Here is a 27316-nt window from a genome sequence, read left to right on the forward strand (position 1 = left end):
ATCCTACACAATGCCCAGTTTAGGAACAGACACACAGTAGGTGCCCAAAAAGAAGCTGTTAAATGAATTGGCTTTTACTTAGTCCCCAAAGAGAACTTCCTGAGTTCCATCAACTTATGTCAATACCAGAACCAGAGCTAAGCCCAAAGAAGAACTCAGTAAGTATATTCTCCCCACCACAAGGCCTGGCTCTGGGCACTGACCAAACAGATACTCAACAAGACTGTACTCTCACTCCACAAATAAGTTAGAAGGGAGGGTTTCAGTCTGGAAATGGAAGCTAGATTCCTCCTCAAGGTATGAAGCCAAAGCCAGTGAGGAACTTAGAAAGTAGGTGACAACTTGGAGTATCAAAGCTAAAATAAGAGGCATATGTTAAGTCACTTCACCCAACCCCTTTGCTGCACAGGTGGGGAAGCTGAGGCCTGGACATGGAAAGTGACTGTACCCCCAAGAAGGCGGCCCGGTTCCCTGACACAGAACCTAGGGCTCAGCTCTGAAATAAAGATTCAGGATGCTTTCCGTGGTTTTTGAGATAAAAGCAATGTTCTGACTTGGGGATGCAAAGGGGTCAAGAGAAGTGAAAACTCTTGACTCTGCCTCCAACTTCCCTTGTGGCCTTGAGGAAGCCTCTTCCCCGTGGGTCCCCATCAGGCTCTCGAGGACAAGGAGCAGAAGCCAAGTAAATGAGATGCTCCTGAGCATCTACCAAGATTTCACAAAGTCATACAGACTGACCAGACCAAGGCTCATTTTTCAGGGACAGGACTTAGGTAAGATCACCCAGCAAATTACTGGCAGGTCTTCACGTAGGGCTCGTTATTCTAGACCAGGAGGCACCTCCCCAGATAACAGCACTCACCTCCTTTCCATCCAACCTCTTCATTTCTGAGCTCAATAGCAGGGTAACCACCACTTCTTTGGAAGGTGGAGGAGAGAAAAAGGCACATGGGGGATGGGTGGCAGTCAGCTGACTGTTCTAAGCAGGGCTCTGACACTGGGGGCGAAGAATGAGAATTCAAAGGCCAGGCTGAGCCCTAGCCAGTTTGGCTCAGTGGATAGAGCGTCAGCCTATGGACAGAAGTGTCCTGGGTTTGATTCTGGTCAAGGGCACGTACCTCATTTGCAGGCTCCCAGCCCTGGTCGGGGCATGTGCAGGAGACAACCAACTGATGTGTCTCTTTCACATCAGTGTTTCTCTCTGTCTTTCCCTCTTCCTTCCACTCTCTCTAAAAATCAATGGAAAAAATATCCTTGAGTGAGGATTTTTAAAAAAGGCCAGGCTGAGGTGAGAGCTGGGAGCCAACAATTAGACCCAGAAAAAAATGCAAATGAAATGCAGCTAAGGAGGAGAAATGCTGAGACCTGAGGCTGGTTCCACCAAACACACACACACACACACACACACACACACACACACACTCAGCCCCGCATCCCGCCTCATTCAATTCCCCTGCGTGTTCTAAACCTAGATGATCAGATAATAAGAGGTTGAGTGGTATGCATAACATCAAGTTGATTAAATTTGTTTACTGATAATTCTTTCAAGTTCCCATGAATATCGTGTAATTTCCTTGCTGTATTTCAAACAGATTTGGGCTAATGCATTATTGACAGCACCCTTGCAGACCATCTCGACAATGTCATTCAGGATAATTATTTCACAACAGATTTCCAGAGCCCCTGGTTCCTGTTGGGATTCACTTGGGCATAAATTACAGAGCCGAATATTTAATCAGTGTCCCCATTAGAACCCTGTGGCTTATTTTTAGGAACTGAGGAGGGAGAGCGGGTGGGGGAGAGGGTATTTGTATTACTACAGCATGAATACATTTCTTCTGTTCTGGGTGGATTTTTATTTTTTTCTCCCAAAGCTCAACCAAGCTGAAAAGCAGCCTGGAGCATCCTTGCCTTTTTTAGAAATCAACACAAGCATTAATCTTTTGACTGCATTAAATTAAATATTAATGTTAACGGATCACATAATGTGAAGTTAAAAAAAAAACGATTAACATTTACACCACATTCTCTCTCCGTGACTTTTCTATTACACAAATTAGTCCCCCTCTTAACTAGTAATACCTCAACAGTGGTGCCTTGGGAAGGTAGGACGAGGAGGCAGGGCTGGGTGATTGTTTTTGGCATTTCTCATGGAGAACTGGGAGCATGGGGGGCAAAAGGACAGTGGGTAGCCAGACCAGCCTGCCCTGCTCAGGTAGCTCAGCTGGAACTGGGGCGCAATGTAGTTGCTCCCTGGCAGGGAGTGACCTCAGGGTAATGAGCAATGCCAGGGGCTCCGTGCAGGATCTGGCGATGCTTTCATTTCCGGCTCTCTGTGCTGTTCAAGCAGCAGAGTCTCTCAAGCAGTGAGCCTGTGTGTGCTGGGCACCCACTCCCAGCCCAGATGAATGCCGCTGCCTCACTGCCCGCTCCAGCCACTCTGCCAGCCCTCCCAACTGGGCCATCGCTCCTCCTTTTTAAAAGGGTGTGCCCCTTGGGTTTTGAGACTTCCTCTGACCCTCCTTTCACTTAAAATTCTGTATTCCCATCGCCAGGGCCCATCAGAGGCCACAGGGCAATGTAGGCCCCTTCTGCCCTTTCTTCCTTCCTCATCCTGATGGCTGATTCCAGATCTGGCTGCTCCCCCACAAGGCCGCCCCGACTGCCTAACTCAGACCCAGCCAGCACCCCCCACCTGCCGAGCCCCTGGTCATTCACATCCAGGGTCTCTCCCGGCAGCTCTTACCACTGGCAAGAGACCACACTGGTTAATTTGGCAGCTCCCATGGCTCCTCCCAGGGCCTCCAGGGTCAAGTCTCCCTCAGGACAAAGGGCCTTCACAACCAGCCCCAGCGCTGAGCGCTGTCTAGTCTGGCCACTTCCGGCCACGCATCCTTGGCTCCAGCCATGAGACTAGGCACCATAAAGGTCAGAGAGAGAAATGAGCCAAGACCTTTCAACCTTCACAGAACATGGCTGTGCACCTACCATTTGCCATCGGGTGGGCGTTGACAAAGAATCCAGTCCTGGCTCCTGGCTCCTGGCTGAGAAGGAAATTGACGGTCTCACTCTGCCTGGTCCCGGCTGAGCAAGAAGAGACCCAGCCCCTGGGGCTGCTCAGAGAACCTTCCTGAGGACGGGCATGTGAGTGGGACCTTGAAGGAGTAACAGGATTTCAAAAGGCAGAGAATGTTATTTTCTTCATTGATCGGCCTGAATAGCGCTTGGCAATGAGAAGAGGGAGCGGCACCAGCATGCAGAGCCTCCCGCAGGGCCACAGGGGCGTGTTCCTCCTCCTTTGAGGAAGCAGCAGCGGCGCTGCCTAAGGAAGGTCCTGGAGGTCAGCAGCTGCTAGAGTGGCCAGCTCCCCCAAATCCACCTCTCGAACCTGGGACCTCTGAGCTCTTCCAGCCTGGACCATAAACAGGGGGTGACCATTCCCTGCCAGGCAATCAACAACCAACCACCTCTTTCCACCATTCATTGCACGGAGTTTGGAGCCAGTAAGCTGAGTTCCGATCCCAGCTCAGTCAGCCATTGATCAGTGATGTGATCTTGGGCAGGTTTGAGAGAAATGAGCCCAGTTTCTTCCTGTGCAGAAAGGGGTTGACAACAATCACCTCTCAGGCCCGCCTGAGATGCAGGTTGTGCTGGGAGAAGGCAGTGTGGATGCGAAGCCCCAGCGATGAGCATTGTCCTCAGCACAGACTCACCACCCCCTGGCAGCCCTGGGGTCCTGGACTCCGTCACAGACGTGCCCGGCTGCAGTCCACCGTGAGGCTGGTGCCCTGGCTGCCTGGCAAGCACAGCTCTGCCCTAAGTGCTTCCCTGCCCAGCTCAGTGCACAGCCCGCAAGCAGGGGCCCACTGCACCTCCACGACCCTTTCCCTGTGCAAGGTGCAGACAGAGGCCCAGAAAGTGGGCATCCCTGCGTGTGTAAAGGCGAACGCTGCCAACACCTACTGCCACACTGCCCTCTCCTCCTCTCGCAGGTACCGCACCAGCCTCCTTCACCTTTGACTTTCAGCCTGGCTGCCAGTACGCCAGGGATCAAAGTATACGAGGGCCCAACAGGACTGTGGTTCTCTGCTGTTGCTGCTTTATGTTGCGTTTTCATTTTTTTTAATGTATATTATTGATATCAGAGAGGAAGGGAGAGGGAGAGAGATAGAAACATCAATGATGAGAGAGAATCATTGATCGGCTGCCTCCTGCGCACCCCAGAATGGGGGTCAAGCCTGCAACCCAGGCATGTGCCCTTGCCTGGAATTGAACCTGGGACCCTTCAGTCCGCAGGCCAATGCTCTATCCACTGAGCCAGACCAGCTAGGGCACGTTTTCATTTTTTGAGTATTATGAGTATGTGCTTTAAAAACTCAAACCGCAAGGGATGTAGTGACAGGTAAGTCTTGCTCCCATCCCCCTCCAACCCATCTGTAGCCTGCCCTGTCAGGAGGCATCTCCGGTGGCCAGCGCTCTTACATACCTACCTTTTTACACAGATTTTAGCATATTATACGTGATGTTCTCTTCCTTGGTTTTTTCCACTTAATGTGTCCGAGAGATGGGCCTAAATCAGTACATACACATTCTCCTCATTCTTTTTGACAGTGCAGAGTATTTTATTGCACGGGCGCACCCTCATTTCCTTAACCAGCGTCCGACTTGTGGAGACAGCTGTTTCCAGTCTGGTGCTTTGATGCGAAAAGCCACCTCGCAAGCATACCTGGTCCTACGCACCAGGTCCACAGGCAGCCCCCAGAAGTCATCTAATCCAGTCCATGCCTCGGGTACCACCTCCCCCATGAAGCCATCTGAATGCCTTTCCTTTGACGGACAAGGAAACAGCCCACAGAGGCTTTGTGACTCGCCCCATGGCACTCAGCTAATTGACAGCAGAGTGAGGAGCCCAGGTTTTTCCACTCCATGGAATTATCTGAATTTGAAGTTTAAAAAAATAATTCAAACGCTCCACTTTAATGGCTGGGGAGAGTGAGGCCCTTCAAGACAAAGCACATCTCAAAATCCTAAGGCCCGGGGGGCTTGTAGAAACAGTGCTGGCCCCAGCCCCAGGGTTTCTGATTCAGTGAGTCCTGGAATTTGCATTTTTAACATGTTCCCAGGCCATGTTGAAGCTGTTGATACAGAGACCACTGTCCTCAGGGTTCACGGTGCTGTTTCAGGTGATGCCGGGAGGCTGTGTGGGTCCTGGGCCCCAGCCAGCCACCTGCCCACCCGTGATTTGAATGGTGCTGTTTCAGGTGATGCCGGGAGGCTGTGTGTGTCCTGGGCCCCACCCAGCCACCCGCCCACCCGTGATTTGAACAGAGCAGCGCTACTTTTTTCTGTTGTGTGAGTGAGATTAGCTTTTGTTTTTTATTGGTGTTTGACCGCTTACACACTGTGGTTAGAAAAGGACCGGAAGATGTCATGGAGAGTCCCTGTCATTTGGCCATGAGAAGCTACACTTCATTTCCCTGGAGCATGGTGTCACCCACTGTGGGGCTGGGGAGGCGGAGGGTGGAGTCCCTGGGTGATGGGGTAGACTGTCAGAGCAGGAAAAGGCCTTTTCCTGTCTCCTCCCCACTGGACACCCCACATCACAAAGCGAGGAGGGTGTCATAGGCCAAGTGTGTTCCCACCGTGGCTGCACCGCCGGCTCTCCCTCTGTCCTGCAAGCTCGGCTCTGACCCACTGGTGCCCAGACAGCTGGACTCTGCCCTTGGCCTGAACTTGTTGACCAGCTGCCTTAAAGGCAGGGATAGTCCACCATCTCCAATTCCCTCCCTTCCCCTCCCCCACTCCAGAGCTCCCCAGGAGCCTGCCGTGGCTCCTCTCAAGATCTGAGCCTCAACCTCCAGGAGCCCAAGTCCCTTTCTCAACGCAGCAGGAGGCACAGAAGTACCAGGCAACACAGAAATACACCAAAAACATGCCAGATCAGGTTTCAGCATCATCATGGCCGAAGATTTTGAAAACCTCTAGCATTTGCCATTGACATACATCATTTGATGGCCGCCCCACAACTGCGTCTTCTCACTGTGTAATAAAGAGCCTACTGTGCGAGTCTTCAGGAGGCAGAGCCCGCCTCCTAACTCAGAGCAGCGCAGGTCTGACAGCTGGTTGATACTTGCCTGCTCCTCTTGGCAGCTGAAGTCCAGTGTGTCACCAGGAAGAGCAGATTAGATGCCCAGCCTGTGGCACGGAGGCGGGGTCAGGAGAGGATCCTCCCAGAGGGCGAGGCAGCTCTGGTGTCCCCAGGCATCACAGTGAGGACAGCGACAGCACCACTCCACGCCCAGCCTCCCTGCAGGACAGTTCAGACTGCGGTCCTGGGGCCCCACCAACCTGGCCCTGATTTCCCAGCTTTCCCGTGGATGCTCTGATATTTTCTTTCAACAAATTCCTTTCCTATTAAACCAGCCAGAGGCCATTTCGGTTGCTGGCAGCTGCGAACTTGGACTAAAGCAGACCCCATCAGAATCCTCTGAAGCCAAAGGAACTTTTGTTCGAACTTCTCCCTCTTGTCATCAGAGTAAGCCCGCCCTCCTGGAGGAAGGTCTGCATGTGGCCCGGATGAAAAGTATGTAGCCTTGTGAGTTAAGTACTGCTTCGATTTATCGTTTATGCTGGAATTTTTTTCTCCCTACGAAATGTACGTAAAATTTAATATTTGCCACCAATAAACAGTAATACTAAAATTTTTTTATTTAAAATCCCTAGATGATTCTGTAGCCTTCAACGTAGCTTATTAGTAATAATGCCTTATGCATAAGCACCAATGACCTTTTCAAAGCTATCCCCTCCTGTAAGGAGGCACAGGGGAGGTAGACAGAGCAGGTCTTCCTATTACCAGGTAAGGTTGAGAGAAGCCAAGAGAAAGGACAGGATAGAGACTGGGACTCAGGACATCTGAGGGTATATTTTTTATGTTTAACACTATCCTATCTAATAAAAGAATAATATGCAGATTGACCATCACTCCAACACACAAGATGGCTGCCCCCATGTGGACACAAGATAGCCACCACAAGATGGCCAGCAGGGGAGGGCAGTTGGGAGGATCAAGCCTGCAGGGGAGGGCAGTTGGGAGGGACCCAGGCCTGTAGGGGAGAGCAGTTGAGGGGGACCAGGCCTGCAGGGGAGGGCAGTTAGGGGTGACCAGGCCTGCAGTGGAGGACAGTTAGGGGCAAACAGGCTGGCAGGGGAGCAGTTAGGCATCAATCAGGCTGGCAGGGGAGTGGTTAGGGGGTGATCAGGCTGGCAGGCCGAAGTGGTTAGGGGCAATCAGGAAGGCAGGCAAGCGAGCAGTTGGAAGCCAGCAGTCCTGGATTGTGAGAGGGATCGGGCCTAAACGGGCAGTCGGACATCCCTCAAGGGGTCCCAGATTGGAGAGGGTGCAGGCTGGGCTGAGAGACAACCCCCCCCCCCCCCCGTGCACGAATTTCATGCACCGGGCCTCTAGTTATTAAAATAATAATAAAAGCTACCATTTGTTAAGAGTTGGCTATTTGCAAGCACTATACTAAATATTTCATCTACATCATGAAACCCTACAAGGTAGATTTTTAAAAATACATTTTTATTGATTTCAGAGAGGAAAGGAGAGGGAGAGAGAGAGAATCATCAATGATGAGAGAGAATCATTGATCGGCTGCCTCCTGCTCGTTCCCTACTGGGGATTGAGCCTGCAACCCGGGCATGTGCCCTGACTGGGAATTGAATCGTGACCTCCCCGTTCATAGGTCCATGCTCAATCACAGAGCCACACCAGCCAGACAAGGTAGATTTGTTGATACACATTCTAGTGATAAGGAAACAAGCTCAGAGAGGTTAGATAACTTGCCTAAGGGCATCCAGCTGTGAAGTACCGAATTTGGACTCGAATCCAGGCCCATCTGGCTCCAGATCTAAAACTCTTCACCATTACACTAAATGGATTCCCACTGCTCTGCTGCCTAGGTCTCTGGACAAGCCATTGAAGCCCCTCTGGACCCCAAGGTCACCAATTAAAGTTTAGGTTCTCCAGAGGGAACCGGCAGCCTTGAGACAAAGCTCTCCTGACCCAAGCTCTGGTCAGGGGAGGAGTTTAATTAGAAGCCAGGCGTCCCAAACCCCAGCACCAAACCTGCTGGACAGGCTCACATCCAGCCAACCATGGAGCCCTGATCTTGCAGTCTCAGCATGAATCAATCCTCTCTCCTGCGCTTTGACTGTCTTGGAGGCGAGGTGGCTGGCTAGACAGGTGGGCAGTGCCATACCATTAGGTTGGATGCTGATTCACTTCACCTCCTCATTGAGAAGGATTCTAATGACAAAGTCCTAGGAAGTGGCGAGTCCTGGGTGCTGTCAGGATCAGCTCACAGAGCACAAGGAGTGCTGGCAGGAGAGGGCATGTCTGCCAGTTGAAGGTAGGGGTAGGAGAGGAGGGGGCTGGGTTCTGAGCAGCTCTTTTGGCCCCCCCAACCCCCACCCCCGAGAAGCTGACTCTGCCCTTTCACAGTGCTCAGAGGAGGTGGAGCCACACGCCACCTCCAGCCCAGTGGGACCAATTAGAGCATTTACAGTACAACACGGGAGGGGATGTATCTCCCTCTCCATCTTGCCCTGTTTGCTGAAGGAGTGCCTATGACATTACACAGATTAATACTCCACTGAGCAAATTAATCCTTGGGACTTCGCTCACTACCTGTGGCTTATAAATTTTAATTGGCTCTAAACCACCACCTGAATTGATGTGAGAGTGTGGTGATGCATGGAGAGACATCAAAAACAGTGCCAGCCACACATGTGGCCTCTGGGAGGAGGAAGGAGGGGCACCATATTCCAGGTGCCAAAGCGGGGAACGTCTATCAGAATGAAGAGGCGGTCCTTGACCTTCTCCTTCCCTCTGCTTGTCTCAGTCTTGTCCATTGGTCAAATCTCCCACATCCAACAACTGAGCCCGCTTTGATGAGCCTGGTATGTGCCACGTCCTAGGCTGGGCGGTGGAGAGGCGATGTGTTTATAGATCCTCAGGTCGTAATAAAGGAGAACCCACAGAAACTCCCTTGGTTACAAGTCGGGGCAGCACTGTTGTGAAGACGCCCGGGTATCACAGGGAGAGGAGAGGGCCTTGCGGGAACTAGAACGTGATCAGAGCCACACTCTCTCTGCCTCTGTCGCTTTCAGGGGCGTGGGCCTCTTCCTCTGTCTCCATAGACAGGGTCCTCGTCTTCCTGCACACAGCCTGCGTAGCCTCCCAAACACGGCAGCCTCAGGCTCTGTCTCCTGCACGATGGCCTTCCAACTCAGCACTCACGGCTAATGGACTCCATCTCTGTTTCCAGTTCATGTTCCCAGGAGAAGGAAACAGCAGGTCCAGGTGGAGCCTCCTGACCCCCCTGCTCGTGCTAGGCTCACCAGTGGCTTCCACTCCTCACTCTGTCCTTCTTGGCTTCCAGGACTCAGCTTGAGTTGAGCCATCCTTCCTGTGACTCCTGACTGTGGCTCCTCTGGCTACTCCCTCTGTTCAATAGTCTGTTAGCAGTCTCTGATCATGGCTTCGACTCCATCCACATACTGTCCTTGAACTTGGGCGGCTAGCATGTCCCCCTTTTAGAGGACTCCACTCTGGTCCTCCTCTGCTGCACCCCTCTCTCCGTGCAGTAAGGTGTCCATGGATCCAAGAGGGCAGGCCCACCCAAATACCATGGATCCTCCTAGACTAGCACATTCTGCAGTGATGAAGTTCTATACGCACCATCCAGTGGTAGCCACTAGCTACCTGCAGCAAAGGAGTCCTGGAAACATGGCTGCTACTGCTGGGGAACTGAAGCTTTTATTTTATCTTAATTAATTTAACTTAATTTACCTCCCACTAGTCTCCCAGCCTGCCAGACTTCCTTTCTAATTCCAACCCCACCCATCAGCAGCCTTGAGTCACGCCCCCAAACTATAAAATATAGTCTTATACCCCCTGCATTATAGATCCTCTACCACCTGCATTTCAGAGTCAAGTTACTTTTCCACCTACCAGTCAAGGTTTTTGTCCTCCTGCTTCATCTCCTACCTTTCCTCCCTCCTCTTGCCCCAAACACAGGCAAACAGCAACGTCTGCACCCTTCTCTCTGCTCTTTGTCCAAGCCTTCCCTTCTCTCACTGTGTGCCTTGCGAGCACTGCTCCCTCTGCCCAAAGTGTGCTGTACCCCACCCTCACTGCAATGCTAGCAAACTCCTATTCATCCTTCAAACCCCGGGGGGACTGTCACCTTCCCACCTCCCTGTGACCTTCCCCGATCCTCTCCTCTGTCCATGCTGACCATTCTCATTCAGGGCCCACAAACCAGGCCCAGGCCTACATAAGCTTTGGGTACACCTGGGCATGTGTAGATTTAACACTACGATGACATTTATAGATTTAACACTAAGATCGCTGCTATTTAAATATTAATTTCACCCAAGGTCCCATACACATGGGAGCATTCCTGGAGGCCTCTGCAAAGGAGTAATTTGCACGAGTGTGGCTTTGAATCTCATTCTGGAAGGCTGGTGTACAGAGGGAACTGTGCAGCTGTTTCATAAGCCCAACTCACCACTCGACATCCATTGCTCGGTACATATTTGTTATTCCCTATTCATTATTTATGAGATAAGGGATTTTTAATGAAAAAAACTTTACTTGTGGGAAAAAAAATGCCCTTCTTATCTGCCAGCCAAAAAAAGCTCTGCGATAGTGATGCATGTACATTTAGATGCAAATCAAGGTGGTCTCAGGATATAAAACCCCATGAGGCTCCCACAGTGGTTCTCGGAGGGTGATCCCTGGGCCACAGCATCAGCATCACCTGGGAACCTGCTAAGTGTACAAATTATCATCTTTCCCTAGACCTTCTGAATCAGAAACTCCGGTGGAGCCCTAACACCCTGGTCTATTTGTGTATTAGGAGGGCTCCCGAGGATGGGGCTCTGCCATCCTCAGCTCTCCATGCCCAGCCCCTGGTCCAGTGTTCTTGTGTGATGGGCTGTCTACAGCTCGGTATGTGTGCACTGAATAAGCGAATGAATGCATGCATGAGTGAATGAAAAGAAAGTTAAAAATAAATAGAAAAGAAATTGAGCAACAGATGCAAAAGAAACTAGAACTTCTTGTTCGGCATTCATCCAGACCCGATCCCATGAGCAGGAAGAGCCGTGTGAATGCACAGTGCAGGCGGTGTGGGCCCCGCCTCGGACCTTATCCTCCCCACTCCGCTCCCTGTCCTGAGAACTGAGTGGCAATGCCCCGTCACTCAGCCTCTCCAACCCGTGTCCCAGGTGAAAATTCCAGTCTAAACAGCTTCCTCAAAGAAATAACCCCAGAAGCAAGGGAGCGCTTGGTCCTAAATGGCCTGTGCAGGACCCATAAATTAATTACTTAATATCATTTACAGAAGGCCAGTTGGTCTCAGGATGAATGGAGCTAATGCTGTTCTTGGCATCCAACTTAAAGATTCAAGGCGCCAGAAATACAAAGGAAGGCTTTTCAACCTCCAGACGAGGCTGCTGAATAAAGCTGGAAGGATGGGATGGGGGTGTCCTCTTCAAAGAAGTGAAGAGGGAATAAAGGCTCCTTTGGTGAGGAAATATTAATCTCAATATTCACGCGGCGTTAAAATATATGTTTGAGATCTCCAGAATGAGATGTTCATAAATAGATAAGCTCTAAGTGGATGCTTTTTTAGCCTTGATTTTCCTTTACTGAAATATAATTAACACTTCCTGAAACCAGCTAGCTTGGAATAATTTAGTCAATTGTAAGTATGCAAAACACTTAACAATTAGCTCCATGAAATGAGAACAGCCAGCACTGAGCCGACTTCATTAATGCCCTAAGTGCATATGCCCTATTATAAGAACTCTCAGGGATATTGTATAACTCTGAACTGTCCCACAGAATGGAGCAGAAAGGGTTTCCTGTTATTTCCATTCATTTGAAAGCTACATCTCATAAACGCAGCCGTCTGGAAGATGACTGCAATTGGTTTTAATATTTTTACAGCCACTTCTGAGGTAGTAAAAAGAAAATGAAGCCAGGTATTGTAGTGGGTCTTTAAAGCCAGCAGGATTTAACCTGCCACACAGAGGGGCAGCTTGGGCAGTGGGAAAGCTCACGGCTCCTCAGAGCCCGGGTCCTGGGTTCAGCAGCATGGCTTGCACCCACCCTTCACCTATCTGAGTTTTCCCATCTGTAAAATGAGGATAAACAGGGGTCCTATTCCAACAAGTAACCATCAGTGCAGCACATGCGCTGGCCAATCAGAATGGATGCTGGTGGGAAACAACCAGAACCATGGGCGCATAGTATGTCTGCACAGCCTGTACCCTAGCCTGTTGATCCCGGTTAACTGTCAGATCAGAAGACTAAGAACACCTCCCTCAGAGTGCTGGGGAGAGCATTGCCAGAGATAGTGAGTGAATGGGATGGGGCCGCAAAGGGGGAGGCTTGTGTTCACATCTGGGAGATCGGATATTTTTATATTTTTTATTTCTTTTTCAGATATGGCTGCAGGCAAAGCCTTCATGAGGTTAAAATCAACTGGGGCCCTGGCCACTGTGGCTCACTTGGTTGAGCATCATCCAATGCACCAAAAGGTCATAGTTCGATTCCCAGTCAGGGCACATGCCCAGGTTGTGGGTTTGATCCCCAGTCTGGATGCATATGGGAGGCAACCAATCCATGTTTCTCTCTCTCTCCTTCTCCTTTCCTCTCTCTAAAATCAATAAAAACATGTCTTCGGGTGAGGATTAAAAAAAATTAACTCGGCTACTGCCATTTCTTTAAGCTAGAGTAGAGTGAAAAATGAAAAGTCACCAATGCTAGAACGCAAAAAGGAAAGAGAAAAAAGTGGGAAACTTGCAATGTGTGCCTTTACCAAAATGTTTTACCCGCCAACCCCAACTGGGTTGCAATGTGGTCATGCGAGACATGAAATGAAGGCCGCCCTCCTGAGAAGCATGGAGCACCAGGGAGTGAGGCAGGACTGAGCCACAGGGACAAGACTGCAAGGTGCACATTTCTTCTGCAGTCCCACCACGGGTTCTGTGACTGCATGTGACCTCAGGGGTGACAGCATCCCAAGTCCACATCTGAAGCCCTTCACAGTGTGAGGCCCAAGCCAAATGTCCCTCCCAGGCCCCTGTGGCACACACAGGACAGGCCCTGGGAAGGGCAGTCATAACACCTGGGTCCCCCACAAACAAGGAGGGTAGCAAGGAGCTGCTCCACCTCTGGAAAGCCAGGCCGAAAGTGAGTTCTCCCCGACTGCCTGGCTCTCACTCTGTCCTCAGGCTGCTGGACAGGCTGCCGGGAGAGCCTGGGAGATGGCAGGCTGCGTTTGCCAGACAAGAGAGCTCTCTTGGGAAAGAGTTATGGTGTATCCAAGTCTAGAAGTAAGTCGCAGCATTAATTGGGTTAGAATCTACTGAGTGCCAAGCCCGCGTCAAGTATTTTTCATGTGTTAAACTCTCTACAGATATGCAAACTGAGGCTCAGAGAGGTCGGGTGGCTGCCCAAGATCATACCACCAATGAGCAGGAAAACTGGGATTCCTGCTCAAATCTACATCAAAGCCCACATTCTCCACACACTCATCACGCTGTTCACAGAAACACGTTTAGTAGAAGTGCCAACACAGTGCCTGGCCTGGAGGAGGAGCTTAGAAATGTCTGTGGAATCTGAATGGAAAATCTATACTAATAATAGAGGAATATGCAAATTTTCCAGGACGTCATCACAGTAACAGTGATGACTGAACAGCAGGCTGTGTGGGGCGACCAGGCTGACGGGGGGGGGGGGGGGGGCAGTTGGGGGCGACCAGGCTGACGGGGGGGGGGGGCAGTTGGGGGCAACCAGGCCGGCGGGGGGGAGGGGGGAACAGTTGGAGGCGACCAAGCCGGCAGGGGGGTGCAGTTGGGGTGACTAGGCCAGTGGGGGGGCAATTAGGGGCGATCTGGCCAGCAGGCAGAGGAGGTTAGGGGTGATCAGGCTGGCAAGGGGGTCAGTTAGGGGCAATCAAGCAGGCAGGCAGGTGAGCAGTTAGGAGCCAGCAGTCCCGGATTGTGAGAGGGATGTCTAACTGCCAGTTTAGGGGATCGGGCCTAAACCGGCAGTCAAACATCCCCCGAGGGGTCCTGGATTGGAGAGGGTGCAGGCTGGGCTGAGGGGACCCCCCCCCCCCCGGCGCCCATGCACGAATTTCATGCACTGGGCCTCTAGTATTAAATAAGAATCTTGTATTAATTTCCTACTGCTGAGGTAACAAATTACCACAACTTGATGGCTTTGAACCACACACATTTACTAGCCTCCAGTTCTATGGGCCAGAAGTCCCGGATGGGTTGGCAGGGCCACATACTTTCTGGCCCTCGAGAATGTTTCCTGCCTTTTCCCATTTCTAGAGGTGCCCACATTCCCTGATTCGTGGTCCCTTTCTCCATCTTCAGAGCTAGCAGCAAACCACCTTCAAATCTCTTTCTCTTCTAACTTTGCTTCCACCATCATATCTGCTTCTCTACCTCTGTCCCTCCTGCTTCCTTCCTTTAAGGACCCTATGATGACATTGGGCCCACACAGATAATCCAGGACAATCTCCCATCTCAAGATCCTTGATTTAACCACTTCTGCAAGATCTCTTTTGCTGTGTAAGGTAACATAGTCACAGAGTCCAGAATTAGGGCATGAACATTAGGGTCCCATTATTCATATTTTTCATTCAGATTACACAGACCTTAATAGATGAAACCCTAATAGCCTTTGCTTCTTCAGAAATAGTCAGAAGTTTTAGCATATGGTTACAACAAACTCAATTCCAGATCTTTAAAACAAGACTCAGTATCAAATATTGGCACTCCTTAAAAATTATTATTATTTATTAATTTGGTATCATGATAAAGTGTCTCCCAAGGATCATCTCATTTTATCCTAAAAATGCCCTGTGATTTGGACATTGTTATCCCCAATTTACAAAATAGAAACCGAGGCTTCAACAACTGCATGACTTGCTGAAGGCCACAGTTGGTAAATGATAGAGCTGGGATTTGAACCCGGACTGTCTGGAGTTGGATTGGTCATCCTGATGGTGGGTTCAGGAATAATGGCCATCAGACAGCCTGTGCATGAAAGAAAAAGTGCACTGGAAAATATGTATTAAAGAGATCTTACATTAAAAAGAAGCACAAGGAATAATAAGGAAGCTTTTGGGGCCAAATCCCAATTCTGCCACTTTGGCCTCAATTTCTTCATGTGTAAAATGGGTTTCATAGCACCCATCTCCATGGGTTGGTGTGGAGATTAAGTGGAGAAAATGCATGCAGAGCGCTGTAAGTTTCCACATGTGTTAGCTAGGAGGGGAGGAAGACCCTTGTGGCCCTGAGTCCTAGCACTGGGACTAATGCTGGTCACTCCCTTCTCGTGTCTGGACCAGGATCTCCCAATACAGCGAAAAGGATGGACTAGCCACTATCTAAAGCCCCCCACCACCGCCCACTCCCACCCCACCCCACCCACCCCCAACCCCGATTTCCTGGGAGAAGACCTTCCAGCTTCCTTTGACTCCAAAGACCTTGGGAGCTCGGCTTCCCACTGCTGTGAGCATTCTCACTTCTTGGTCCCAGGGCAGCCTCAGAACGGATGGGAATGTGTAAAAGGTCTGAAAGAATCTTGCTCACAACCACTTTCCGCAGATGCTCTTCGAGCTCCTTCCAGCAGAATCGTTTATCAGGCCCGTGAAAACATGCCAGCAACTACGGGTCAGGAGCCTGGTCCCACGCTGTTTTACGTGGGGATTAATGAGGAGTGTGATCAACCAGGAAAGGCTGGCTCTGCAGCTTTGTGATGACATCATTGGGGCAGTTCCTTTGTCCCCTGGGAAGGGAAGCTCCACCCTTCGCCATCTCACATGGGCCAGACTGTGGTGTCAAACACAGCAGGTGACACCAGACCAGCCACTCCAGGAAAGAGGCCCAGGGCCTGCCCCAGTCATGCAGCAGGCTGGCACAGGTCATGACTGTCTGCTCAGCCACAAACAGGACCTTGGGAAAGCCGCGTACCCTCTCTGTGCCTCAATTTCATCAACTGTAAAATAGAGCCAATGATGTTGCTGTGAAAAATGAATTAAAACTTGAAAGGTGCTTAGAAGAGTACCCAGCCCGCAATAAGTGCTATGTTATTATTAGCTACTATCTCCTTAGAACTTGGCTCCAAGCCCGCCAACTCCTATATTTCTGCTCTTTCCATGATGTCAGAGCCACACAGCTTCCTGCCAGGTCAGTGCTCTGACATTGCCCTGTCTTCTCTCCTCCGCTAAAATGGGAGTCTTAGTCCTGGGCCAAGGCCCTCGTTCATTCTCCCAGCTCATCCCGAATAGGACTGTTCCTTCCCAATGCTCTCACTGCTGATTTCTGGGTTCACTATAACATAAGGAGTGTGTTATGACAGCCCAGGCGTTACAAACCCCCAGCCAGAAGCTCCTCTGTGCAGTGATGACCGCAAGCAGCAGAGGGAGAAGGCCTGCCCATTCCAGAAAGCTGGCCCCGCCGTTGGTCCCTGCTGGTTGTCCCCTGGATTCCGAGCCAGGGGAAGGCTGTCCCTTGCTCCCCAGCCCCAGCCAATTCCAGCTGAGCTCTGACAGTTGGCTGTCACATGACCCCTAACCTAACATAGCTGATCTGCAAGGAGGCAGGAGGCCTGACCCAGTGGCTGTTGTGATAGCCAATTAAGGACAGTCGTCTTGTCACTTTGCCCATTAAAAGCCCTGGTGATACGTCTCCTTCCATGTCTAACCCTCTCCCTCTCTCACACACACAGCTTGTTTCTTCTGTAAAGACATAGGGAGGTCCACAGCACAAGGGAAACTGTTGGCAGGGGCAGCCAAGATGAACATGGCCCTGCTCAGCCCTGGGGGCCAGCAGATTCCCAGACCAAATAGTGTCCTGGCCATTCAAGCTAGTATATCAAAGCACCACAGACGGTGTGGCTTAGAAACAGAAATTTATTTCTCAGAGTTCTGGAGGCTGGAAGTCCAACATCATGGCATCGGTATGGTCAGGTGAGGCCCTTCTTCCAGGTCACAGACTTCGTTGTGTCCTCACAAGGTGAAGGGTGAGGGGGCCCTCTCGGGCCCCTTTCATAAGGACACTGCTTCCATTCATGAGGGTTCCACACTCCTGACTAAACCCTTCTCAAAGGCCCCACCTCCAAATACCATCCCCTGGGGGACTATGATTTCAACATATGAATTGTGATCTGACACAACCAGTACATGCTACGACACTGTGGCCTGTGAAAGCCCACAAGTCTCTGTGACCCTGGAATAGGAAACGCCACGCAGGGAGGAGCAGGAATGGGGCCAGAAGCAGAAATAAAGCCCTGGAAATAAAGCAGGAAGGTGGGAGGCGCACATCCAGGAACCACCCCCACCCCCACCACCACCAACACCACCACCACTCCTTCGGAAACTGAAGTAACCAGCTGAGACAAAGACCATGAGAACAATATTTTCCAGGCCAGGTGACACTTGCAGAACAAAATCTGTCTTTTCCCAGAATTCCTGAATCACATAAGAGGCCATTAGGCCTGGGTTCAAATTCAGATTGTGTCACTTACTAACTGTGCAACCTTCTACAAGGAACTTGACCTCTCTGGACTTTAATTTCCTTATCTGCAAAAAAGAGTTGAAAACAGAAACTCTTTCATAGGGTTGTTCTGAGGATTAAAAGGGATGACTTATTACCAACTCCTTCACACAGTCTCTGGTTAAAATTAGCTTGCAGTAATAGTAGCCAATGTGTACGATTATATCCCCAGCACCCAGTACAGCCTTGGCAACCAGTAAGCACTCAATGAATATTTGATGAACAAATGAATAAATCATCATTGAGTGGTTATAACTGGGCCCATTTTTCCTGGCAGGGTTGTGAGGATTAAATAAGAGTCCATGGGTAAAATGTTGAGCACAGTACTTGGAACATGGGAGATGCTCGGGACAGAATGCTATTAGACTCTTGACTAATGTGGGTACGTGTCTCCCACAGCGTGCTCTCTTCCTCGTGGGCTCAAACGACTTGAAGTCAGGTGGAAACCCAGCAGTGAACTGTGGTCTTGCAGGCCTCCCCAAGGGCACAGTCTCTGCTCAGAGCCTTCAGAAGACAGCTGCCTACTCAAAGAAAATAAGACCACAAGAGACTAAGCCTGGTTCTGTCCTCCTGCCATGGTCTAGAGCAGCAATCGCCAACCTTTCGGACCTCGTGGACCACCAGTGGTCTGCAGACCACCGGTTGCTGACCGCTGGTCTAGAATGAGACAAATGGCTTCAGCTTGCCCTTGGTCTATGGCAGGTGTGTGTAGGCTCACTGGCCTGCACACAGCCTCAGATGAAGGGGCAGCCAGCCCTAAGTGGCCATTTTTGTCTCACATACTCTCCTCTGTTTGGGCCAGAGATGGATACCTGACCTAAGGACATCAAGTTCATTGGCTAACCAGTGACCAATCAGGTTTTTTGTCTCAAGAATTTGGATCAAGTTAGATAGTGATGGGCATTTGGGGTTGTGTAGAGTCATGGCCAAGGTTGGCCCTGTAGCAAACAAGCTTGAGGAGGGGATATGCAGAGCAGCGAAGACATGCGTAAGCAGAGGAATCCTGGCTACAGAAAGGAAAACAGAACAGAGGCGGAGAGAGAGGCAAAGAGCAAAGGCCATACAGCCGAAGAGAGATGGGAGACTGGGAACAGAGATAGAGAGAAGCCCCTCTCCCTTTGGCCTCCCAGATACACCTCCCATGAGCTGGCTGGCCTCGCTTTCCTTCTAAAACCCCTGTACTGCTCCAATAACCATGCCCTGTGCCCAAATCCTGGTTCCTGAGCTGGTGCACATGGATTGTGTTCCATGCAACCCAATGATCCTCACCTACAATTATGATATCAAGGGTCATCCACCAAGGAGCAGGGGTTCATCTTTCTTAGGGATCTGACTCCATATCTGTCTGAATATCCTCCTCTCCACCTCTCCTTCTTTTCCAGGGGACCAAACCCCATGTGCCTACAAGGACTTCCCCGAGCTCCCGGGCAGTATGCAGATTGGCCTGCGAAAGGACTCCAGGTGTTGTGCTTGAGCTGTCTCTACAGATGAGAGATCTATAAAACAGTCCTAGAGTTACTGCCCTTTACCAAGGAGGCTTCGGTGTAACCACGACATGATAGATTGTTTTGGTCTCCTGGAACTGAAAGAGTCTCTTCCACCAACTAAAAATATACACCTTCAAAGCCACTGCATCCTCAGCCAACAAGCCATTTGGCATAAAAAAATGTGGGTTCAAATGTTGGCTCTGCCACTCAGCAGCTCTGACCTGGAGCAAGTTTTTCATCTCTTATGGAGTCAGTATCTGACTATGTGGTCTGGAAAGGACTCAGCAAAATAATGCATCTAATTTAAAATAGTGTAAAATAGTATGAGGTTTTCTGTCCATTATAAGTTGTCTTTTATTACAAGTGACTGCCAACAACCAGGTACAAAATAAATGTATTGTGATGGGTGAGGGAGCTGCTTGGTTGGTTGGTTTTAAGTAACCCATTAATGACAGGGGAAAACCTACTGAAATGGGAAAACTTCAGGTAAAAGTGTGAGTGTTTTACACTTTTGTAGAAGTTGACATTTCTCAACAATATTTCTTCACAAATATTGTCTCACATGCTCATCACAACCACTCCAGGATGCAAGGGGAGGCAGAATTACTATCCTCAACTAACTCCCCATTGCCTTTCCATTCCCCATCAGGATGACCCAATTTTTGCAGGAGGCACTAGGAAGGAACCCTGAGTAGAACAGGTAGACCAGTTGCCCTATCCTCTACCTAGCACTGTCTCCTCCACATGCAGGACTACAGGAGGTTTCAAGAGTTGGAGCTGCTTCCTTTTGCCTCTGGGTATGGAAGAGCCCATGGAACAGGTCCAGTGTTAGGGGTACCTATCTTTGTGGGTCTCAGAAAGCCAGGCCAGGAGCCTCTGCCCCGTGGAATGGCAGATCACTTCTGTCAACTCCAGAACAATTCTCAAGTGAAGTTCAGGGTCTCCCTCTCCTGGGGGATCCCTCCAACTCTGTCTGTGTCACACAACAAGGGCCCTTAGTCTTATGCACTCTAGTTATTCTGTAGGTCAGCCTTCCTCCACAAGTATATTGGAAGCTGCCAGGAATTAGGAATGGAATCTCTAGAATGCAGCTGTCCACATCCAAAGCCTATCCCTGTTGCTCTATGCTGTGTGACCCTGGATGCTTTGCTTACCCTTCCTGAGCATGTTTCCTCCTTTGGAAGAGTATTGATCTTATCAGGAAGCTGGGAGGATGAAGTTAAATAATTCAGGAGCAGCCCCCCAAGCAGGTACATGGCAAACACCTGACAAACATTGGCCCTCCTCATCCTATGGAGGTGGCTGGCTATGATGCCCAGTGCCATTAAACATCACAAAACCTGCTTCCAGTCTGCACTAGACCATGAACCCCTCAAAAACAGGAGCTGTGCCTTATTCTTCCTGCTACCCCCAATTCCCAGCGCAAGCTCTGGCACAGATTTGAAGGCTGAAGAAGCAAACGGATGGGCTCCTTATAGCACATTCAGCACTGGAATTGTTTGGCCATGGTTATCATGAAAATTCATTCTGTGAGTCCACACCTGTCACCTAGGAGAGTCCAAGGACAGGTCATGGATTTGGGACTAGGACTTCTTTCCACGCAATATGGACACACACACACACACACACACACACACACACATACACACACACACCTGTCATGTGCTATGGTTAATGCACATATAGGTGATTAGGAGCCAGGGCCAGTGCCAACTGAGATGTGTCCTATTCAAGGGACCAGATAAAATCTGGAAGCCATATTCTGGAACAAACTCAAGGACCAAAAAAAAAAAAGAGAAGTCACACATCAAGGAGATTCAAAATTTAGACCAAGCGCTAAGCCCAGATAAAGGTCAGAGTCAGGGCACAGGGTGTAGACTTAGGTTAGCTGCCTTACCCCAAACAGCCTCCCATCTTCCAATGGTTCCTTCAGGCCACCTCCTCTAGGAGAGACATCACCATGAACACCTACTGGTGACATGATATCAAAGTATGAAGGTACCATGCAACCAGCCACCCCACTCCATCATTCACCATACAGTGGGATGGGTGGCAGGGGTGAAGGTTTGCTGAAGAGGATTCAGCCACAACTCTGCACTTGGAGGACTAGGAGGAGGTGCCAGGAACAAAGACAGGAAACCAGCACGACTCTTACCACTCCCTACCCGGCACATTAGACCCAGAACTGCTCCAAGTTCTCAGCACACCCTATGCTATTCGATGCCCGCCCCCCCCCCATCTTCATCCTTGCTATTCCCTTTCCCTAGGATGCCCTTCCTGCATTTCCTACCCTGATGGTCATTACAATTCAAGACTGAGCTCAAAGGTCATCCCCTCCAGAAGCCTTTCCTGAATGCTCACATACTCAAAGGCTAGGAAATAGCATCTAAAAGGTCTCCATCCCCATGTTTGACTTAGCTCTTACCATTGCATACTAAGGGTCTCTCCTTAGGTCTATGGCCCCCAATGGACCAAGAACTCCCTGAGGATAGGCACCATTTTTGGTCATCCTTGGATCTCCAATACAGTGGTAGGTGTATAGTAGCTGCTCAATTAAGTACTTGTTGAGTAAATTCTTGCTGCAGAGAAAACATTGGTTTGGACTGTGCATGAGAGAAGGGAAAGAGATGAGGATGTTGGATATGAACACAATGAAATTTGGTGGGATGTCCAAGTGGAGAGAGTCACAGAGAGGGCTCAGGGCTGGTGACAGGGGCATGAGGTATCCCACAGGGAGGTGATCATTAGAAGCATGGGAGCATTTGAGCTTTTGGGGGTTGGAAGGTGGCTTGGGGGGTAGGAAAAGAGGATGGAAAATAACACAATGTTCCTAAAGTTGTCCCAGCCATACACAAGCCCTCACTCTAAATGTGGCACAGGATGTCAGTAGGATATTTACCGGAGCCCCTGAGCTAGCCACTGGAGCTAAGAGCAATGAGAGGCTCACTAACACACATCTAAAGAGCCTCCAGCAGCAGACACCCCCAAAGGGTTCATAAAGAAGGAAATAACCCAGGCCCTGTAATACCAGACCCCACCCCAGTGCTACCCCCCTCTCTCTCACACACCCCCTAAATATAAAGACTGGGGAGGGGAGAGAAAGAAGAGGGCCACTGGGAGAACTGATTGTGTAGAGAACACGTTGTTTTCATACGAGGGGCTCAAGAGAATCACTCATAGAACTGGTGGGTGCCCTTGAGCTGGGGAAGCTGGCATTTCCCTCCCCAGCTGGGCGCTTGCTGAGCTCCGGATCTGCAGCCCCACCCTGACACTGCCAGGGGAGAGGAACAGAGCCTCGGGAGGGAGTGTGGCTGAGGCTGCCTCGGGCCCCTGGAGCTTGAGGACAGACCTGAGCACAGAACTTCCCTAGAGCTCTCTGCAGGCATATCCATGAGTGCGTATTGGAGCCCACAGAACCAGCAGCATGAGGAAGGCCAGGCAATACAGTGCCAGGGAAGACTGGGGGTATCTGCACCCCTGACCCCATGGCCCCCAGAAGCACTAAAGGATCACAGATCCTCCTGTGCTGCCACGTGGAGGTGCAGAGGGGAGAGGAGGGGCTGGATCCGGGGACAGCAGCACCCCACCCTAAAAGGAGACCGGGGCTGCCCATTCGTGGGGCTGAAGGGAGAATGCTGCCTCTGTCTAGGGGCATCCTCGGTGACGCCGGTGCTGGGCTCTGCCCAAGGACACAGCCGCCATCGGCACAGAGACCACCGGCTCAGCCATGGTGGAAGCCAAGGTAGAGATGGAAAGCCCGCCTCCACAGCCCACCATCCCTGCCCCCAAACCTGAAGGAGGTTCAGGCTCTGCAGCAGGAGGAGGAGTGGAGAGCAAGCACCACCCCGCCCCACTCGCATCATCCCAGCACAGATCTGGCCTACCATCGCCAAGGCGTGAGCAGGCAGTTTTGAACCAGCCTGGACTTCCAGTGACCATGAAGCTATGACCTCCTCTGGAGCTGATGGTAAAGGGAATTTGACAGAGTTCAGAGCAACTGGAGGGAAAATGAAACCATCCCATGTCCCTGTGCCACCAAGCTGACACGGGTCAATACACCAGTTCCACGGCGGCCAATGCGAGCCCTCCCTGGGCTCCCAGGCAAAGGGACTAAGGGACAGGTGCAGAGCTCTCGGCCCCACCTCTGTCTCAGTAAGACAGAACTCAAGTCAAAACCTCCTCAGTCTTAATTACCAAACAAAAAACTAACCAGACGAGCCTCTCACTGTATGTCTTTATTTATACTGTCATCTGCTGCAGCATTTTAATATCCAACTTTCCGTTGAAAGACAGATGCCTGGATGTTCACACCCCGTTCTAATGGCTTAATACCCTGGGTACCGGAGCAGGATGGGGGCTGCGAGGAAGGAGGGGGAGAAAGCTGCCACCACATTGAGCACAACTTTGAAGCAAATGGGTTTGAATATTCATTAAACAACATTTAATTTAAACACCCAAACTCTGAAAGCACCAACATATGGCCTGTCTTATTTTACATAAACTGAATAGGAGGTTGGGCCATTAGTTTCTCCAGACAAAATGTTCATTACCAATGAAGAATGCTTTCCTTTGAAGATACCCCTGCCCGGTATTGGGCCCACTGCCCGCTGCTCCCACCAGCTCGAAGAGCCCAAGGCGAGGGCTCCCTGGTGACCCAGTTATGGTGGCACCAGGACATCAACCAAATCCCCATCACCCGTCTGGGGAATTAGGACTTCACTGAGGAGAGAGGGGAGACTCTAGAGGCCTCCTGGCTCCTGGGTTTACACCCTGGGCGTGGACTGGACAGAATCCTCATCCTCATGGACTGAGCCTCCATGATGCCTGGGGGACCGGCTGGTAATGTCCAGATGGCACGAGCTTGACCTCTTCTGCCCATGCACAACTGCCATGCCGTGGCCATGCCAGGCCCGGGACTCTGCTCACCGACCCTGGGATTTAGGATTGTGCATGTGTTTATACAGAGGCTCTGGGTACAGAGCAAGATGCATGTCCACATGCTTTTGTTGTGAGCCATGTGTAAGTGTGAGCATGAGTATGCACTTCTGTGAGGAGCTGTGTACTCATGGATATGTGTATGTGCATATGCACATCTATCAGTGTCTGGATATGCCTGCAGCTGTACATGTATGTGCATGCGTAGCAGGTTCACCTGGGGAGGTAGGAGGGATCCTTTGTAGCTCTGTATGCAGAATGAGGATCCTGGGAAGTGTATAGATGAATAGCATCCACATTGTGCATGCATGTGTGCATGTGTATGTGTGTGCGTGCATGTGTGTGTGTGTAAGGGATTTTGCTTTTTTTTACAACTACCTGTCACTCAGAGGTTCTTAACTTGGGGCCCATGGGGTTCATGGATAGAATGCAGGGAGGCCATGAACTTAGATGGGGTGGGGATCACACCTTTACTTCACTAACCTCTAATGTTTTTCAATTATGAATGTAGACAACAAACCCCAGCAGTTTGATCAGTTCCAATAACATTGTCACCAACAGAAATCACAGATATTTTCATATATATCATCATGGCTATTACAGATGCCTCCAAATGCCCATTCCACTCTCTATCACTACCTTGAATTATAGTTATTAGATCTGCCACAAGGTACTATTACTATCACATAAGTAAAGAAAATGTTTAAAAACATATGGTACTTTGTCAGAAAAATTTAAATATTTTGCTAAATGTACCTGAATGGTACATTCTTTTTAAGTTCATGTTTTTTATGCATTTTATAAAATTCTCTTTAAATTCATGTTTTTTATGCATTTTATAAGATTCTCTCTAAGTTCATGTTTTTTATGCATTTTATAAAATTCTAGGAAGGAGCTGATTGGTCAGCAGCCCACTCCGGGGCAAAGAAAAGGTAAAGGTCCTCATGGGGATGGCAGGCAGCGGCCTGGGGTCCAGCAAGGCTCCCACATGGAGCTGTGCACAGACCTCCCGCAGAGGCGTGAGTCCATAAGGGGCACGTGTCCATAGGGGGCAAAGGTTAACAAGCCAGTGACTCTCTAGGACAGATTACTCCCATGGTCCCAGGGGTGCTAGAAACCATGAGGACCGCCCAAGCTGGCCCCCTTTCAGGGAGAAATGGCTGAGAGCATCTCCCGGCACTAGCCCTCCGGGCCTGCAGGACAGAGGCTTCTCCGAGGAACAGGGACTGGGCAGGACTGTGGCGCACACTTCATCAAAGCCACCACGGTCCTCACCGTCCAGTCATGCCCCCATCACCAGTGACCCACCCAAATACCAATTAGGCCTCTTCGATGAGCAGGGCAGAAAAGCCGACTCAAACTTAACCAGTAGACAGCATGGAGGCCCCATAACTGGAGGCCGGGACAGCGAGTGCTTCGGGCAGTTTGTGGGGCTCTGGCTGTTTCCCTGCTGCCCTCTCCGCGCTGCCCGGCTCCAAATCTAAATTTTGCCCTCAACCTGGCTTCCCTCCTGCTAGCAACGTGTCTGTGGCAGCTCCGTGCCTCATTTCTGCACTTCCCACGACCTGGAACAGGTCCAGCCACTGAAAGGAAGCCTTTCTGGCAACTCTGATTGGCCCAGCCTCCCTCAGTCACGTTAGCCAGGGGCAAGTCCCTGCACTGACAAGTCGGGGAGTGGTAGGGGATAGAATGGATGTTTGGTGAGGCTACTGGGAGAGCCTCCAGGATCTCTTTACACACACTGTTAAGCAGGCACCTCAGCTTCCAACCTAACTGGCAGCACCTGGGGCAGGCGCCATCTTACACCCCAAGGTTGGACACCCCAAGTGAGAAAAGCACTTCATACATGTCCTCAGTCACCTGACAGGCCTCAGCCGGCCCTGAGCGCACTAGCAGCCCCGCTCAGTCCGAAAAGCTGGGTTCTGTCCCTAACTAAGTGGGGAATTCCTTCTGTGGGCCTCGGTTTCCCCACGTGGTCAAAGAGAGAACTGGACAAACTAACCCTAAGCACTCTTCTCAATTGACAGCTCACTCATCGCAGCCGGGGCAGAGCTTCTAAGCCCTGGCGTCTTGTAGACAAGAACCTGTCGCCTCCCGTCTCATCCTGCCACAGCCTCCCAGCTGTCTCCCTCTCCACTCCGGCCCTGCCCCCAGCCCGTGTGCTGCCCCCGGCCACCATTTCCCAGCCACCATTTGGTTGGACAGTCATTCAGCAGCAGCGTTTATCTATCCTGGTGAGAACCAGGTATGGTTCTAGGTGCTCAGGATACAGCAAAGAACAAATTAGAAAGACGTACAAAAAAATTTTTAAAATCCTGCCTTCATGCCGAAACCGGTTTGGCTCAGTGGATAGAGCGTCGGCCTGCGGACTGAAGGGTCCCGGGTTCGATTCTGGTCAAGGGCATGTACTTTGGCAGCTGATTGGTGTTTCTCCCTCATCGATGTTTCTAACTCTCTATCCCTCTCCCTTCCTCTCTGTAAAAAATCAATAAAATATATATTTAAAAAAAAATCCTGCCTTCATGAAGCTTTCTAGTGGGGAAACAACCAAGACACAAGAAAATTTTAAAAGTGACTGGGAAAATTAATTTCATGTTTTTTATGCATTTTATAAAAATGAAGCTGGGAAGGAAATCTGAGGAGAGCTAAAAACTTTGATAAGATGCTCAGAGGCGATGTCCCTGAGAAGGTAAAACTTGGGCAAAGACCACAGGAAGGGAGACCATGACCCACAGGGTTAGCTGGGGAAAGAGGGGGTCAGGCAGAGAGAATGACAGGTGCAAAGGCCCTGGGGCAGGAACAGGACTGAGAAGCTGAGGGCAGAGCCAGTGGCTGGAAGGGTTCTGGGAAACCAGGTCTTGGGCCACGTGGATCACAGAGGGCCTTGCGGTGTCTCACTGAGGGGAGAGGCGGGTGCAGCCCGCAGAGGGTTCTGAACACAGGAGTGAGCGCATCCGTGTCAGCTGCTGCGTGGATGGAGATACTGAGGAGCAGAGGTGCAATTGGAGCACATGAGGGGACCTCGGCATAAAAAGGTGAAATATGGGGACTTGGACCAAAGAAGCCGTGGGGGTGGCGAGAAGTGGTCAGATCCTTGACAGATTTTGAAGTAAGAGCCAGAAGATCTGAGGACAGATTCGACATGGGGTGAGAGAAAGAGTTGAAGCCATTTGCAGGGTTTTCAGCCCCAGCAAGCAGCGTGTGAAGTTGCCATACTCGGTGGGGACAGCCATCGGGGAAGG

General features: G+C 50.5%; 1 protein-coding gene and 1 long non-coding RNA gene across 2 annotated transcripts in view; one reads left to right on the forward strand and one right to left on the reverse strand.

Moving 5' to 3' along the window:
- The window catches only part of RPS24 (ribosomal protein S24), a 273539-nt gene that overhangs the window by 222921 nt on the left and 23302 nt on the right, over positions 1-27316 (reverse strand). The window lies entirely within an intron of this gene.
- On the forward strand, positions 6351-12686 carry LOC307112917. Its single transcript, XR_013814767.1, has 3 exons — positions 6351-6583; positions 11412-11595; positions 12518-12686. It is a non-coding gene; the product is annotated as an uncharacterized lncRNA (long non-coding RNA).

This window comes from Cnephaeus nilssonii (genome assembly GCF_951640355.1).
Source record: "Cnephaeus nilssonii genome assembly, chromosome: 16".
In the NCBI taxonomy this organism is placed as follows: Eukaryota; Metazoa; Chordata; class Mammalia; order Chiroptera; family Vespertilionidae; genus Cnephaeus; species Cnephaeus nilssonii.